At 48.8% G+C, this 17,230-nt stretch overlaps 1 protein-coding gene and 1 long non-coding RNA gene across 4 annotated transcripts in view; one reads left to right on the top strand and one right to left on the bottom strand.

Moving 5' to 3' along the window:
- The window catches only part of LOC141583770 (uncharacterized), a 45,267-nt gene extending 41,514 nt beyond the window's left edge, over window positions 1-3,753 (bottom strand). The window contains exon 1 of the long non-coding RNA XR_012516662.1: window positions 3,481-3,753. This is a non-coding gene — a long non-coding RNA (uncharacterized LOC141583770). The remainder of the gene's footprint in view (window positions 1-3,480) is intronic.
- Window positions 2,735-17,230, top strand: part of PTPN3 (protein tyrosine phosphatase non-receptor type 3) — a 122,511-nt gene continuing 108,015 nt past the window's right edge. For 2 of the 3 annotated variants that reach the window (XM_039475042.2, XM_039475040.2), the window contains exon 1: window positions 2,735-2,833. The gene's annotated coding sequence lies outside the window, so the exon portion shown is untranslated. Of the gene's footprint in view, window positions 2,834-3,178; window positions 3,391-17,230 lie in introns of those variants that run through there. The other variant, XM_010335980.3, reaches the window with a different exon arrangement.

The following is a 17,230-nucleotide window of genomic DNA, read 5'->3' as shown; positions in this document are numbered from 1 at the left end:
AAAGAATCAGACTAGTTATATTTTCCCACATTTCCTTCTAGTCTCGGTGAATGGGTCAACACCATCTTTACACAATTTGTGTTTTTAGATTTTTTGTTGTTGTTGTTGAGACAGAGTCTCGCTATGTCACAAAGGCTGAAGTGCAAGTGGAGCCATCACAACTCACTACAGCTTTGACCTTCCAGCCTCAAGAGATCCTCCTACCTCAGCCTCTCATGTAGCTGAGGCCACAGGTGCATGCCACCACACCTGGATAATTTCTTTATTTTTTTGTAAAGATAGGGTCTTGCCATGTTGCCCAGACTGGTCCTGAACTCTTGGGCTCAAGCTACCTTCTTACCTCGGTCTCCCAAAGTGCTGGGATTACACATGGGAGCCATCGCACCCGACCTGTTTTCAGCTTTTGTTCATTTAACATTGTACCCTAAGTTTTCCCTTCGCAATATGGTCTTTTTAACTTACTATAAAATAGTTATTATTTCAACTAATGTGCCACAACCTAATTCATCATCCCTCTTTGGTTGAGCACTTAGTTTGTTTCAATTTGGGGAGTATTCTTTCATTTAGTTTCTGCTTCTGTTATGGTGATTTGAAATGCATGATTTTGAAAATATGTAGGTCTTTCGTTTAGGTGTATGCATGTTTCTAGCTCGAATTTGAGGGCCTCGTTTAAGCTAATGGCCGTTAGCTGTGGGGAAAGAAAAGGTAGGTTGTCTAGGGGTCAGCAAATAAAGACAACTTCAAGAATTCACACATCCACCGCTGACCTGGGTTTCATCTCAGCAGTTGGCAAACTGGCCTGAGGATGACGGCTGATGGAGGTAGGCACTCAGGAAAAGGATCTTTAAGGTGGTGTAAACACATTCACGTTCCTGATTTCATTCAACTTCAACTCGCGGCCCAGATCGGAGCGTAGGTATTCACACTGATTGAAGCACCGAGAGGGTAATGCAGTGCCGAAGGACTGAAAACGCCTCCCACCGAGCCCGGGGGCACTGGGTGGAGCTCTGTGGGGGGCGTCGCCTGCCCCTTCAGGGGGCTCCTCCTTCCCGGGGCTCCGGCCCCGCCCGGCTCCGAGCATGCCCAGTGCGCTCCACGCCCGTCCTAGTGGTGCTGGGCGGGTGCCGCGGCTCCAGGTTTTGCCAGCTACTCGAGCCCCTGCCGGGCCAGGCCGAGCCGGGCGGGGCGCAGCGCGTGCGCTCCGGCCCCAGGGACTCCCGGGCTCCATCGGAATTCCCCACGACGCGACGCCCGGGCGGCACCCGCTGGGGTGCCGCTATCCCGGGACGTGCGACTCGTGGACAAGGACAGAAATGAGGTTCCAGGGGCTGCCGGGGCCTCCGTCTATCTCTGGAACGACCGGTCCCCAGGACCCTGCACCCAGGCGCGACTGGAGGGTTCCAGCCATCTCTGCCTCCCTTCGTTCACGTATTCAACAAATAATGTTTGAGCACCTACTGTATGCCAGACAGTGTTGCAGGGGCTGGGTCACTGCAGTAAAGACAGGCAGAACCACAGCCCCAAAGCTGACATTCAGGAGGGAAAAACAACATGAGAATTAAACAAATCGGAGGAAAAGCCAAAGAGACCGACCTTATCTGCTCCTCTGCCCTCCTTGCCGTTCCCTAAGCAGCCCGGAGCCCCTTCGGGTCTTCGCACTTGCTGTTCCCTCGGCCAGAAATGCTCTTCCCTGCTGATCTGAAATATCACTATCACCTTCTCAGTATGACGCGATCTGACTGCCAGATCAGACTGCCCCACCGGCTCAAGGGCCAGATCCGACCGCTTCCCTGAAAAGTCACTGCATACCTTCACCCTCAAACCTCCTGACCCCGCTCTTTTTCCTCTTAGAACTTGTCACTTTCTAGTATACTACATAGTTTGCTAATTTGCTGTTTATCTGTTACTTGTCCCTCTTCCCCCAAACTCCACCAGGGGGAGAGAATTTTTGTCTATTTGTTCACCACGCGAGAAGAACTGGAATAGATGCTCAATGAATAATTGCAGATAATGGATACATCGTGTTAAATGCTATGAAGAAAATAAAGTATATGGAGTGGCCAGGAGCAGAGGGCTAATCGAGGAAGGTGGTCAGGAAAGGGCTCTCTGAGGAGGGGACCTATGTACAATGAGAAGGCGCCGGCCATGTGAAAAGATGGGCCAGGACGTCCCACAGAGGAAAAGGCGCGCGCCAATGTCCTGAGGCTGGTGAAGTTCGAGTGTCTGATGGACAGAAAGATGCTCTAGGAGCCGCTGGCAGGCAGGTGTGAGGGGAGAAGGAAGTGGGAAGCAGGAGCACAGATCAGGTAGGGGCCCCGTGAGCCTCGGGACGGTTTAATCAGGGAAGCTTACTGGTGCCACGGGACGAGAACTGCACTGGGAGTCAGTAAGACCTCAGCTCAACCGCGCATCCGTCGCGCAAGACTCCTCGTTTCAAAGTTTCTTTGGGCGCCGACTGACTGCCTTTTCTAGGCATGAAATCACTGAGGGCCAGGCACACAGTAGGTGCCCAGTCATGTTGTGGAACGAACGGCTGCATGCATGCGCGAGGGAACTCAGGGCCTGCCCGCAGCTCGGCGGAGAGCCCCGGTGGCCCAAGGAGAAGCGTCGGGGCGCGCCAGGGCGAGGCGGGGGCGGTTGAGCACCGCAGGCCGGCCCGGGCGCCCGCCCCCAGCCCAGCGCGCGGGCCCGTCGCGGCCAGCCCGGCCGGCGGGAACCGCCCGCGGGCGGCACTGGGCATGCTCAGACGGCGGCCAGGTCGCGCCGCGAGCGAGCTTCCGCGCCGCCCGCACGCGCGACCTACCTGGGCGCCCCGCGCCCCCGGATGCTGCAGGTACGAGCCGGTGCGACCACAGCGGGCCAGGGGCAGGGCGCGGGGCGGCCGAGGGCCGGGGTCGCGCTTGGCGCCACCCTGCCCCCACCCGTCCCTGGGGCGCGCGGCGGACGCGCGGGCGGGCTGGCGGGTGTCGCGGCCCCAGGATCCCCTCACCACGTCGGGGCAGGGCGGGGGGCGTCCCTCCGCGCTCACCTGGCGGGGACCGGGCAGGAGGGCGCGGGCGGGGCCCCGGGTGGGGCTCGGCCGGGGCGGGCGGGCGGCCGGGACGCGGCGCCGGAGCGTGGGCGTGCGCTCCGGCCGGGCAGGGGCGGGCGCAACCCGCGGAGCCCGTGCTGCTGGCGCCGCCGCAGGACCCCGCGCCGCCGCGACCCCGGCTCGGGGCGCCGAGGGGGCGCACAGCCCGCAGGGAGCCAGCCAAACGCGGCGGCCAGCGCTCGGTTCCCAGGGCGAATCCGCCTCTCGGCTTTCAAAGATGGCATTTCCTGGGCCTGGCACGAAACTCCAGCGCCAATAAATCCTCCCCGTTCCGCAGCCGATATGGAATGATTTATCAGGTACCTGCGGTGAGACAGCTGCAGAGGGGGGAGTGTTTGTGAGAGTGCCCAGCCCCCCGGAAATTCCCATTTTCAGCTACCTAAACTTACTTAGAAGTTGCGGTTGTCTTAAAAATTCATGGGAAGTTGAGACAACGTGACACCTGGGTTTTCCGAGCTGGTGGAAAGAGCTTGCGACTTGGAAACTGGAGACCTCCGTTCAAGTTGGGCGCCCCCTTGGCCAGCTGGTGACCTTGGGCAAGTTGTTTAACCTCTCTGGTCCTGTTTTCTCCCTTGCAAACAGCTGGTAATAATGCCCACCTCGCTGGGTTGTTGAGTGGATTAAGTGGGATAAATTATATGGAGGTGTTTGGCACCGTGCCTGGCACAAAGCTAGCAAGCAGTTGGCGTGATGTGAATTTAATTCGTTTAGAGACCCTAGTGGCTCTCATTTCAGCAGGAAATTAGAATTAGGAAATCATCTTCAAGGGCTAGTGGTGGAGTGACAGACCCTGTCTCTGTGCCCAGGAGAACTTCTGCCGAAGTCAGGGCCTTCGGAAAAACAATTTAGCTAAATTGTAACCGGAGAGCATTTTCTTTAAAAGCAGTTTTATACATTCAGAAACTCCAGAAGTTGGCAGTTTGGCTCCACTTACAAAAGAGCTGTTTTGCAAGATGATCCATCTTGCAAATGTTTAAGCAGATGATGGGAGAAAGTAAAGCCTGCTTAGGAAGGTTTCTGTTATAAAAAGCTCCCAAATCCAACTTTAAGTGATTATTTAGATCAGGATTTCTCAGCCTTGCACTGCTGACATTTGGGGTTTGATAATTATTTGTGTCCTGGGCATTGTGGGGTTTAGAAGCATCCCTGGTCTGTAAATTCCAGTAGAAATTCCTGTCCCCCAGTTGTGCCAACCAAAAATGCCTCCAGGATTGTCAGATGTCCCCTAGGGAGCAAAATGCCACCCCCGCACCTCTTTAGAACCACCAATTTAATTCTTGCTTTCTGTCATTAGCCTGAGTTGTTTGATAATTTCTGCTTGTGCTTTTATAATAACTAACCTTTGCATAGCCTTATAGAACTTAGAGTACATTCACCTATATTATCTCACTTAATCTTTACAACTCCCTTGTGAGACTGGTGTCACTCCCATTTTACAGATGCGGACATTGAGGCTCTCAGCAGCCAATTATACAGTATGTGGTAGAACTGGGAGATAACCCAAGTCTCCTGGTTCCAAGGGCAGGTCTTTTTCATCTGCATCAAGCTGCCTGCCCTTGGTTGTATGGAGACTTTGATGAGATGACTTTCTGGATGATTAAATCAAGATGTGAAATATATTGGAAGCTGGAAACTTTTTTGAGATTGACTAGTTGAAAATTAACAACAGTAAGCTATTATCTGACAGAGTAGGCCATTCTAGTTAAATATTCTAGTTTATAGTGAGCTCCCATAAATCCCACATGCAGTTAATGGAATACCAATTTGCAGAGAATTAGAATAGAACATGCCTAATACTCTGTATTGATCCTGCATTGTTGCTGGTGATTTGCCATCTCCTAAAAAGGACTCATATGCAAATTACACATTAGCTGGGTAATATAAAAGGTCAAGTTACTGAAGGCATTTCAGAGTAGCTGAGGCATTTACTGAACTTCTGTATGGCAAATGCAGTGCTGAGTGTGGGTGTGGGGTAGGCCCATGGAGCCCAGAGAATCCCGGGTGCCTGCATCCACTTCCCTGCAGGAAAGGGCAGGCCCTGGTCAGGCCAGACAGGTGGTGGGCCCTCAGACAGCTTTGGGCAGGAGAAAAAGCCCAAGTTACCATGGAGGCAGATTCACGATCCCACACCATGTCACTAGTCATGTCTCTGAGCTCTCAATTCATCTTTTATCATACAGAAGATACTCTGGGAGTTTCTAGCATTCCCATTCAAGTCTCAGAGACCTGGTTAGGGAGGCAAGTCAGAGACAAATCTTATCCCTGGAAGAAGTTGGGGTTCCGAGGTGGTAATTGACTTCGGGGAATTGAGACCAATGCCTTGTTGGCTGTGAACTGGACGGTTTCACACACATTGGGGTTTGTTGCTGCCAAACCCCAACCCGCTCCCCCACTTGCAGATAAGGAAACTGAGCTAGCAAAGGTAGAGTGGGACCAGGAGCAAAAGGGACCAATTTTGACCTTCTGAACTACAGGTCCAGGCACACAAAAGAGAACATTTTCTAGGGCAGGCATTACCTACCAGAAGGGCTGAGCTTTGGGGATGGGAGGGAGGGAGGGAGGAAGAAGACATGGTACCCTGCCTTTCCCCAGCCCTCAGAGTTTGTGGTAGTTGAGGGGAGACCAGCAATTTGTGGTCTCTACATCTTTCCCCACGAGAGCTCACCTTCCTTTCAGCATTGTCATCCTGGAAAGCAGGGACAGCTCTTCTTTATCTGTTCCCAAGATCTGTTGTAGAAGCTGAAATGCTGAAGACACCCAGCACATACCCTGCCCTGGAAGGGCTGGTGGGGACAAGGTAGCCTACCCAAGCATCAGCTCTTCATACCAACTCTAACAGAGACGGGAGGAGACCAGGTCAGTGTCCACACTGCTCTTGGCTGGGTCCAGCTGATCTCAGACTCCGATCTGATAGGATTCTTTCTTCTGGCTGAGAAGGACCTGGGAAGTGCTTGGTAGGCTCCAGGATGAAAACAGATTTGGTAGTGAGTTCTAAGACCCAGAAATCTTGCCTCTACCGAGCTTCTGATTGTGTGTGCACCTGAAGCCTCCTGCTGCCCCCAGATTTACTTGTTATTCCAAGACCAGGTGTGAGCACAGATTTAACAGCAAATTCAGACATTTATTGAGTCTCTACCATATTATTAGGCCAGAGGGCTGCAGAGGTGAACACTGAACCCCTGCCTTGGAAGGATTCATGGTGGATTTGGGAAGACAGTGACATTTGTGTGTGTGTATATGCATCTCCATCCATCTCTCTGTGGTCCTGTAAGTGCTTTAAAAGGATAAGCTAGACGCAAGAGACACCAGAGGATTCAGCCATTCATTCTGATGGGTATCAGGAAACACTGTGGGGAGTAGTTCTAACCATGGGGAGAAGTTAGTTCTCACTTCAAGGCATAATTGGAATTGAGCCTTGAAGTTAGTAACAAGATGGCATTCGGGGCAGGCAAAACAGCAGGGGCAGAGACATGAAGAGACTTTGTGTATTGTAGGCATGGAGCCTCTTCTCCAAGTCAAGTCTGGTCTGTTTTGTTTTTTTAGACAAGGTCTCACTCTTTCATTCAGGTTGGAGTGCAGTGGCCTGATCAGGGCTCAAGCAGTCCTCCTCATACCTCACACCTGGGACTACAGGCATGTGCCCACGCCCAGCTAATTTTTTTTTTTTTTTTTTTTTTTTTTGTGGAGACAGTCTTACTATGTTGCCCAAGCTCACCTCGAACTCCTGGGCTCAAGCAGTTCTCCTGCTTCAGCCTCCCAAAGTTCTGAGATTACAGGCGTGAGCCACTGCACCCAGCAAGTCCAGCCTCTTGGGGTTCACTAATGCAGAACCCATCTGCTGTGGTTAGGGTCTGCCTCATCTCTCTACATGGGCCAGGCCCTCACCCAGCCCAGGGCTAAGTGCCGATTCTCCTTTTCACCTGGATGGAAGCGATGCCTCTGTGTTGTCTTTGAGACAGGAGTAACTTCTGCAGGGATGCCTCTGGTTTTAGTTATCAGCACGAATCTGGTACTCATTGGCTGCCACACACTGTAGTGAGTGCTCTCCAAATATTAACTTAACTCATTTAATCTTCACAGCAACCCTGTGGCCAGGCTGCCTCCCAGGTACAAGTAGGTGGGGGCTGAGCTCCTCTGCTCAGTGTATGTCCCTCTGTGGGTGATGCTCTGATTGTGACATGGCCTCCCCGGGCTGCCTTTATATCGATGATAGATAAAACTGCCTTTACAGTCTGAGTTGCAATGGAGCACTGACTGCCACGGATTTTTCTCCCTGACCCCGTTTCCTTTACGGGGCCGGCAGGACTTTGCTGACTACATTTTCTGAACCAAAGATTAGGATCTATAGTGTGAAAAAAAAAATGTGTGTGCCGCTGCTTTGTTCAGGAGGAGGCCTGAGAAGTGTTTGGATACGGAGAGAGTGGAATTTCTGAAACATTTTTATGGTTTATGTGGAAAGTTAAGACAGAGGATTTGAAATTGGGATCGTCCTGGAAAATTCAGGTCCCATGATTTACTATTACGATACACAAGCTTTTAGTAAATGTTTAAGCAGTGTAGAGTGAAGTGAATTTTCTGTACTGAGCCCCAATAGGGAACAAATGCTGCTTTTTAGCCTCAAAAGCTTACTGATTCCTTCCAGCCCCATTTTACAGATGGGGTGAAAAAACTGAGGCTCAGAGATGAAACAACTACCAAAGGGCACAGTGTTTGTAAGCAGTGCAGCTGAGATTTGTCTTTTTGGGGTTTTTTGTTTTGTTTTGTTTTGCTTTTTAAAGATAGAGACAGGGTCTCGCCATGTTGCCAGGCTGATCTTGAACTCCTGGGCTAAGTGATCCTCTTGCCTTGGCCTCTCAAAGAGATGGAATTACAGGCATGAACCACTTTGCCTGGCTACAGCCAGCATTTGAACCCAAGTCTGTACCTAGACAAATCATTTGTTGAAGTCACATAAAATATAAAAACATTTATTTCTCTAAATGTAAAGCATTTTACTTGGGAAGAATTATAATTTGGGATATATATACAGACCAGGTGGTCTTTGGTTTGCCTAGAAAACAAAGAGAAGGTTGCAAGTTTCGTTGGAATGAGAATGTTACGAATTGTTCTGAAAGGAAGTCCATTGGCACTGGAGAAGCTCTTAGGGAGCTGGGAAACTGATTGTAACATGAAGGTGGTAGATAAAACTAGTCTTAGAATTGCAGCAAGCTGTTTCAGTAGTTATTAAATAAAACTGGTTTTAGGTTCTAACAGGCAGTTTTAGCAGCCAGGCTTGCAGATAATTATATTTTGGAGCGGTGTGCCCCGAGTATTTTTCCCCTGGCCTCTCAACTCAATTTACTTGGGCATGACCAGAATGACCCAAATTGTACCATCAACTTCCACCGTGTAAAATGAGAATGACAGTAGCACCTATTCCCTTTAAATTGACTGTGGTAAATGAGCTAATGATGGAAAACCAACTAAGGCAAAACTTGATATAGATAAGGGGTCCCTCATTTTGTGGTCAGACCCCTGACCCTCCAGACAAGTGCTTGGATCTGTGTTCAGTGCTGAGAGTCGCTGTGGGTGAGTGAGGGTCCCTCCCCAGTCAGGACCACAGTCCTGGTTCTCAGGACTGAAGGGATGTTCCAAGAGGAAGAAAGACTGGTCAGGGCCATGGCTGCCTGAACGCTGTGCTGATGAGAGGCCCCTGGCGTAGGAGCGGGGTTGGATACCTGGCCCATGCATGTTACCTCCCTCAGCCACATCAGCTCAAGGGCTAGCCCAGAGGTTCTTGGTGAGAGAGGCAGCAGCCAGCTCCATCAGCCACTCTTGGGCCTGGGGAGGGGAGTTTAGCTGCTCGAGTTCAGTTTTCGCCACTGGCTCCCCACCCCTGGCCCCTCCCCTGGTCTGGTTGTCAAACGCATACATGGTTCTTGCAGAAAATGAAAGTGTCAGGGAGCACAAGAAAAGTCATGCACGATGCTTCTCATGAAAGCAGCTGGCCCATTCTCAGCACTGCCCTCTCCCACTTCCATGGATTCTCTACTCCACAGACAAGGGAGTCTTCCATACACTGCTATTGCTCTCAAAATGAAGACAAAGCTGATCTCTCGGCATCTCCTGCAGGCCCTGTGCTATGTTCATGCTCTTTCCAGCCTCACCTCACTGTGCTCCTTCCTGCTGCAGGGCCTGCAAGAGCCTGGAACCCTCTCCCGCTCCCCACTGGTTACTTTCTCCTGTAGGTCTCAGCTCTGTGACTGCAGATGCCTTCGCTCACCTTCCTGACTTGAGTTAAACTGTTGCTATAAATGTTCATGCCACCAGAGCTCTCTTCATTATGGCACGTTTCCTAGTGGCAATTTCGCAGTTTAATTAGTGTAATTATTTGTATTAGTACCTGTCTCCCAGCTACAATGTAAGCTGTGTGAAGCCAGGGTCTCCTTTTCTTTATTTTTTAACTTTTTCTAAGCTTTATTTATTTTTTCTCTTTTTTTTTCTTTTTTCTTTTTTTTTTTTTTTGAGACGGAGTTTCACTCTTGTTACCCAGGCTGGAGTGCAATGGCATGATCTCGGCTCACCACAACCTCTGCCTCCTGGGTTCAAGCAATTCTCCTGCCTCAGCCTCCCGAGTAGCTGGGACTACAGGCGTGCGCCACCATGCCTAGCTAATGTTTTTTTTTGTATTTTTAGTAGAGACGGGGTTTCACCATGTTGACCAGAATGGTCTTGATCTCGACCTCATGATCCACCCACCTCAGCCTCCCAAAGTGCTGGGATTACAGTTTTTTTTTCTTTTAATGTTTGATCCAATTCAGACCCATAGGAAAGTTACAAGAATAAATCAAAGAAGTCCCATAAACTCTTCACCCAGATTCCTCAACATGACTGTTTTATCCTTTTTATTTTATCCCTCTCTGTGTATATATCTCTTTCCTGAAACATTTGAGGGTTATTTATCAATGCCTCCTTTACCCCTACATATATTTCCTAAAAGCAATGATATTCTCTTCCATAACTACAATACAAATTTTAGAATCAATAAATTAATATTGCTACAACACCATTTACCTAATCTATAAACCTTAAGTTTTATATACTTTTTTTTTTTTTAGAGAGAGTCTCCTTCACTCTGCCACCCAGGCGTGATCTCGGTTCACTGCAATCTCTACCTCCTGGGTTCAAGCAACTCTCCTGCCACAGCCTCCCAAGTAGCTGGAATTACAGGCATGTGCCACCATGCCTGGCTAATTTTTGTATCTATTTGTGGCTGTGGGGTTTCACCATGTTGGCCAGGCTGGTCTCCAACTCCTGAGTAATCCGCCCGTCTCAGCCTCCCAAAGTGCTGGGATTACAGGCATGAGCCACCATGCCCAGCCTAGACATTACGTTTTACCAATTGTCTTAGTGATGTCCTTGTTTATAGGAAAAAAAAAAAAAAAAAATCTCTTATCTTGGGTTGCATACAGTTGTCGTGTCTCTTTAGTTTCCTTTAAACTAGGACAGTCCCCCAACTGTTCTTTGTCCTTTGGGACCTTGACGTTTTTGGAAAGTACAAGCCAATTATTTTGTAGAATGCCCCTCACTTTGAGTCTGTTTTAACTCACCCTTTTGTCCCCAGTGCCAAGCACAGTGTCTGGACCATCAAATGCACTCAGTAAATATTTGCTGAACGAGGAGAAGGAGAGATAGAAGGAGGTGCAAGGGGAAAGTCAGCAGGTTTTCTGCTTTCCTCCACCCCCACACCTTTCCCTGCTGAGGGATGTGTTTTGTTTTTGTTTTTGTTTTTGAGGTGGTGTCTCACTCTGTCACCCAGGCTAGAGTGCAGTGGCACAATCTCAGCTCACTCCAACCTCTGCCTCCTGGGTTCAAGTGATTCACCTGCCGCAGCTCCTGAGTAACTGAGATTACAGGCATGGCCACCACACCCAGCTAATTTTTTGTATGTTTAGTAGAGATGGGGTTTTGCCATGTTGGCCAGGTTGATCTGGCACTCCTGATCTCAAGTGATCCACCTGCCTCGGCCTTCCAAAGTGCTGGGATTACAGGCGTGAGCCTCCCCACCCGGCCTGGATGTTATTATTTAGTTGCAGTCATACTGTATACAGGTTTGAATCCTGCTAATTTTATAACAAAGCTTTCCCCCAAAAAGAAAGGCTTCCTGAGAAGATAGTGAGCCTGCTGTCTTTGCAGGTATACAAACAGACGCCAGATGATGGTTTGGCAGGGATATTGCAGAGGCAAATGGAATGTTTGGTGAGGGGTGAGACTTACCAGGTTGGGGATACCTGCTAATCCTGAGTAACCTTCTCTAATTGCAACTCTGACTTCATAGGCCTAGAACCCCAAGAAAAGTGCAACTACAATTTATCATTCAAACCAGAACAATTTGAGAATAAAAGGGGTGCTATTAATAGTTGCACCTGACTGACAGGCCTCAGCCGGGACTGCCCTAGGTAAATCAGGACGGGTGGTCACCCTATTTAAGAGTGACTTGGAGTTTGAGATCAGTGCAGGGTGAACCAGCATGGAAAAAACCCTCTAGCACTAGGAATCTTCTGCGTGGATAAAGACAACATTAATCTCTGCATGGCCTGCAGGCCTGATGTTTGTGGCTTTGGTCCCCATACCTCTGTGTTCCCACCTCCAGTGGGGTTCTACTCCCCAGCTTTGTGCCTGCCACACTGGCCTTTTATCAGCCCTCACCTCACTACAGTACCTTTCTGCCACAGGGACTGGCAGAGTCTGGGACCTCACTCACATACCCAGGCTGGATGGAGGAGCAGGGATAGGGCTTATGGTAGATGCACAGAGAGGCGAACAAGCCAGCTCTGCTTCCCACTAACCAGTTTCTAATAGAATGTGAGAGCCAGGGTGTGTAAGCAAGGAAGGGCAGGAGGCGGGAGTCACCCTAGGCCTTATCTTCTTTCCTCTAGTGCTCGCACTTCCACCTCTTCTTCCTGTACAAACACCCACATCCCTGTTCCAGCCCTAGTACTGAGATCATGACTGTTTCTCTGACCTTTGGCAAAGGCAGGGAAGCAGGTGGCATAGGGGACCCAGGCTCAAGTGGATGGGCATTGGATGAACTGTAGGTGCAGACAGGGACTTGGATGAAGAGAAACTGGGCAGGAAGCCAGGATCTAGGGATCCCAGTAACAAGGTCACTACAGGGCCATTTATCAGGAAGCCTAGATTTGTAATATCAGGTGACCAGACACTCCGGTCAAGAGGTCAGGCCCTGGGATCCGTACAGTCTGGTTCCTCAACTCACTTTCTGCCTAGAAGAAAATACAAACCTTGCCTTCTTGGATTGCAGAGTATTTATTATAGGATGAGAATGTGATGATAATGGAGCTATTCTCTGGGAAGCATCCCAGTCATGTGAACTTTAAGGGCACTGTCCAGTGCAGTCGTGTTTTTATTACTCTAGGCATCAGCAGCATTAATGGAAAAGCCAGTTAGTAAAAGAATGTTCCAGTTCTTAGAATGCAAGATACTAGTACTGCTGAATGTTGGAAGGACTTTCTGGTTTAACTGTTTTATTAGATTTTACTGCTTTCTGGCTCATGCCTGTAATCCCAGCACTTCGGGAAGCCTAGGCAGGTGGATCACCTGAGGTCAGGAGCTGGAGACCAGCCTGACTAATATGCTGAAACCCCGTCTCTACTAAAAATACAAAAATTAGTGGGGCATGGTAGCATGTGCCTGTAGTCCCAGCTACTCGGGAGGCTGAAACAGGAGTACTGATTGAACTTGGAAGGTGGAGGTTACAATGAGTCAAGATCACGCCACTGCATTCCAGCCTGGCAAGGGAGCAAGACTTTATCTCAAAAAAAAAAAAAAGTACTTCCGCCTGGGTGTGGTGGCTCATGCCTGTAATCCTAGCACTTTGGGAGGCAGAGGCAGGTGGATCGCCTGAGGTCAGAAGTTCAAGACCAGCCTGGCCAACTTGGTAAGTTCAAGACCAGCATGGCCAACTTGATGAGACCCTGTCTCTACTAAAAATACAAAAAATTACACAGGAGTGCTGATGGGCACCTGTAATCCCGCTACTTGTGAGGCTGAGGCAGGAGAATGGCTTAAACCCATGGTGGGCTGGAGAGGGCGGCACAAAGTTTTTTGTGAGCTAAGATTGCACCGCTTTACTCCAGCCTGGGCGAAAGACCGAGACTTTGTCTTGGGAAAAAAAAAAAAAAAAGTACTTCCGACCCCACACAGCTGCTTAAAAGCATTTAGTTTGGGGTCACTTTTTATAGGACAGAGCATGTCACACAGTGTCAGAACTGGAAGAGACCTTAGAAAAGCCTTTTCCAGCTCCCTCTTTTGTGGATGGAGAAAATCGAGGCTCTGCAAGGGATGTCACATACTCAAGGGCACACAGTCGATGGCAGAGCAGGAGCTGGTACCCGTGTCTCAGAATTTCCAGCCCCCAGATCTTGGGTGTGTTTTCTACATCTCATCCAAGGAAGTTTATCAGAAAGGCCATGTATTTTTCTTTGGTTAATAACCTTTGGCATTTCTCTAACTATAGAAATGTGTTGTATTGGCATTGAAGCAGTTAGGCATTTCTTGCTGAATTTCTCTATGTAGGAGTTGCTAGGCTATCATTTTTTTCTTATGTGAAAAAGATGATGTATACCTTCTACTGAATTTCCACATCCTATAGTGCTGTTTCTCAAACTATAGCACATCACCAGGAAGGCTGGTTAAAAGAGGCTGTTGGGCCCCACCCCCAGAGTGTGTGATTCTCTTGGTCTGAATCAGAGCCTCTGGTGAGGCCGGCAGGTTTACATTTCTAACAGGCTCTCTGATGATGCCACTAGTTTAGCTGCCGGGACTGCCCTTTGAGGTCTGCTGCCCAGGGTTTCCTGACAGTTTCAGATAATGTCCTCTGTACTTTGCAGCCAGCTGAGCCCTCCCTGCTCTCAGTCTGCGCCATCCTCCTTCCACCTGAGCTTTCTCCCCTCTCCAAGTCTCCTGGCTGCCATCCTCACCCTCCAGGTGACCCCACCACCTCCACCTGTTGCCCTGTGATGCTCCAGGCCGTCTGTGCGAGCTTCCTTTACCTTATCTCTTCACTTTCTGGCCCCTCGCTTCTTGCTGCCTTTCCTCCAGTCTAGAAAAGTAAATGTCTCTGGCTCAGGCTTACCTCTCCACTAACTTCCTACCACCTGAAAGTGGAGCTGGCCCCACCTTTAGGTCACCACCTGATTTCTCCCTTCCCTCTCACCAACAAGCCTCCTGGAGGAACAGTTTGCAGTAACTGAAAAACATTTACTTTCACTTCTGTTGATGAGAAATACCGTTCACTTCCAAGAGTTCAGTTTTTCTTTCTTTTTTTTTCTTTTTTTTGAGACAGAGTCCCCTCTCACCCAGGCTGGAGTGCAGTGGCGTGATCTCAGCTCACTGCAATCTCTGCCTCCCGGGTTCAAGCGATTCTCCTGCCTCAGCCTCCCAAGCAGCCGGGATTACAGGTGTGCACCACAGTGCTCAGCTAACTTTTGTATTTTTTGTGGAGATGGGGTTTCACCATGTTGGCCAGGCTGGTCTCAAACTCCTGAAGGAGTTCAGGTTTTCTATAGCTATAAAAAAGGAGGGATGTTTAATTTTTTAATCATAGTGAAATACACATAAGATTTACATGTTAATGATATTTAAGTGCACAAGTCATTGGTATTAAATACATTCACATTGTTTTGCAGTCGTCACCACCATCCATCCACAGAACTCTTTTCATCTCACTAATCCGAAATTCTATATGCATTCAATAACTTCCTCCCCCACCTCCTGGAAGCCACCATTCTACTTTGTGTCTCTATGAATTCAGCTACTCTAAGTGCTTTACTTAAGTGGAATTCTACAGTGTTTGTCCTTTTGTGACTGGATTATTTCACATAGTATAATGCTTTAAGGTTCATCCATGTTGTAGCATGTGGGAGAATTTCCTTCCTTTTAAAACTGAATGCTATTCTGTTGTATGCTTGCAGTACACTTTGTTTATCCATTCTGCTGTTGATAAGATACTTGGGTCGCTTTGCCTTTTGGCTGTTGTGAATAATGCTGCTGCAAGCATGGGTGTGTGGAAAGACACAATTTTGATGAAAGGGAACGCACAGCCTCAGGTGGGATGTTGAGGCATTTAGAGCAGTCCGTCCTGCACTTACCAGGCTTCCCCACCTGCCACTTGAGCAACACTGCTCTTGCCGCAATGTCCAGGGACTGCTCACTTGCTAAGACCAGAGGCAGGTTCTCATATCTCAGCTAATTAGGTCAGAGAAATTCTTCTCTGGTCCAGGGCTTCTGTGATGCTCCTGTTCCCTCCTGCCTTCCAGCCTGCCTTGGCTCTTCCTCTGCTGCCTGTTCCCTTTATCCTCTGCTCTTATGTCCTTTAGGCCCTTTCTGGTAAACTCAGCTGGTCCTGTCAAGGGCTCATAGGTCTGTGTCTCCAGTCCGTCATCTCTGGGTGTATTAGTCTATTCTTACACTGCTAATAAAGACATACCCGAGACTGGGTAATTATTAAGGAAAGAGGTTTAATGGACTCACCGTTCCATGGGGCTGGGAGGCCTCAGGAAACTGACAACCATGGTGGAAGGGGGAGCAAAGACTACCTCCTTCACATGACGGCAGCCAGGAAAAGTGCAGAGCAAAAGGGGGAAGAGCCCCTTACAAAACCATCAGATCTCGTGAGAACTCACTCTCCTGAGAATAGCAGCATGCATGCGGGTAACTGCTCCTGTGATTCAGTTACCTCCCATCTAGTCCCTCCCATGACACACGAGGATTATGGGAGCTATAATTCAGTGAGATTTGTGTGAGGACATAGCCAAACCATATCACCAGGCATTTCCAATCCTATGTGTATCAGGTCTGCACAACTTCTCGTGAGTGGCCCCCCAGGCCCTCCTCTGCATTTCTGAAACAGAGCTCATCACCTTCTTTCTTAAAAATGCCCTCTCCACTAGCGACACAGTCTTCTTGCTTAGAAACCCAAGGTCACTCTTCACTTGTCCCCCACACCTGCCCTGGACAAGCCTGCCCACCACACCTCAGAAATCGCTTCTCCAACCCACTCCTCTCTACTCCACCCGAATTGAGTTCGCTCGCTTCTCTCGTTTGCCTCTTTTGCTCACTGTCACAAATAGACCCCTTGTGCCTGTACCTCCTTCACACAGCTACCAGAAAAATGTTCCCTTAAAAAGCACAGAAGATCACCTCATTCTGTGCGGGCTCCATCTGGCCTTGCTTTTCCTCGTCTTTTCTCCAACCCCGCAAAATGTACGCTGTAAGCCAGGGCTTCCCAAGCTTTCATGCTAAAATGCAGATACATACTCAGCAGGTCTGGGCTGGGCTGTATACTCTGCCTTTCCAGCACCCTTCCAGGTGATGCCGGGATGGGGTCTGTAAGCCACCATATGTTGAGTAGCTGGACTCTAGGGGAGATCTGTGTTTCACAGAGTCCTGCAGATCTGTCTTCAATCTGTTCATAGTGCAAGAATTTCTAAGTTTTGTGTTGTAATGTTTTCTGTTTCATGTAAAGTTAAATATTTTTAATAGTAAACTTAGATTTGTTGTTGCAGTGGTTATTTGCTATTAAAAGAATTTCCAAAGACCAAGAAAGGCTTCAGTTTTCTTCAGAGTTACTAAATAGGTCCAGGTGCAGGAGTGTATGGGGGTCAAGGGTGGATCTTGAGACTGTTTTTCCTTTAAAGGGGTACATACTGCAAAGGAGTTCCCTCTCTTGAGCTGCTCCCTTTAGTAAGGCTCTCCCTTACTCAGTCTTCTCAGGATGGTGGTGGAACGGGAGGGAGAAGAGTCTGGTTTCCGTAGGAGGAGATGAGTGTGAAAACTGATGATTCCAGCAGAGAAGACTGGGCATGGAAGGGGAGCTCTCCTGGGGAAGGTGCTGCCGATCACAGAAGAAGAGGGCAGGGACCTGGGGGCTGGATCTTATATGACTCTTTCTACTTTTTATTTTTATTTTATTTTTTTATTTGTTTTCCAGTCCTTTTCAGTTATGGGCCTTCAAAAATAATATTTCTCTCTGCTGATTCCAAATTGAATTTGTCTATTAAAACAGTTTGTAGTTGCCTTTTAATTTCCTTAGTCACTTGGTAAACATCAGAAGTGGAGCAGTATGAAAGGATTTGGAAA

Source organism: Saimiri boliviensis, chromosome 2 (assembly GCF_048565385.1).
Source record: "Saimiri boliviensis isolate mSaiBol1 chromosome 2, mSaiBol1.pri, whole genome shotgun sequence".
Taxonomy (NCBI): domain Eukaryota; kingdom Metazoa; phylum Chordata; class Mammalia; order Primates; family Cebidae; genus Saimiri; species Saimiri boliviensis.
Note: the sequence above shows the minus strand (reverse complement) of the source record. Positions and strands in the feature narration are given on the sequence as shown.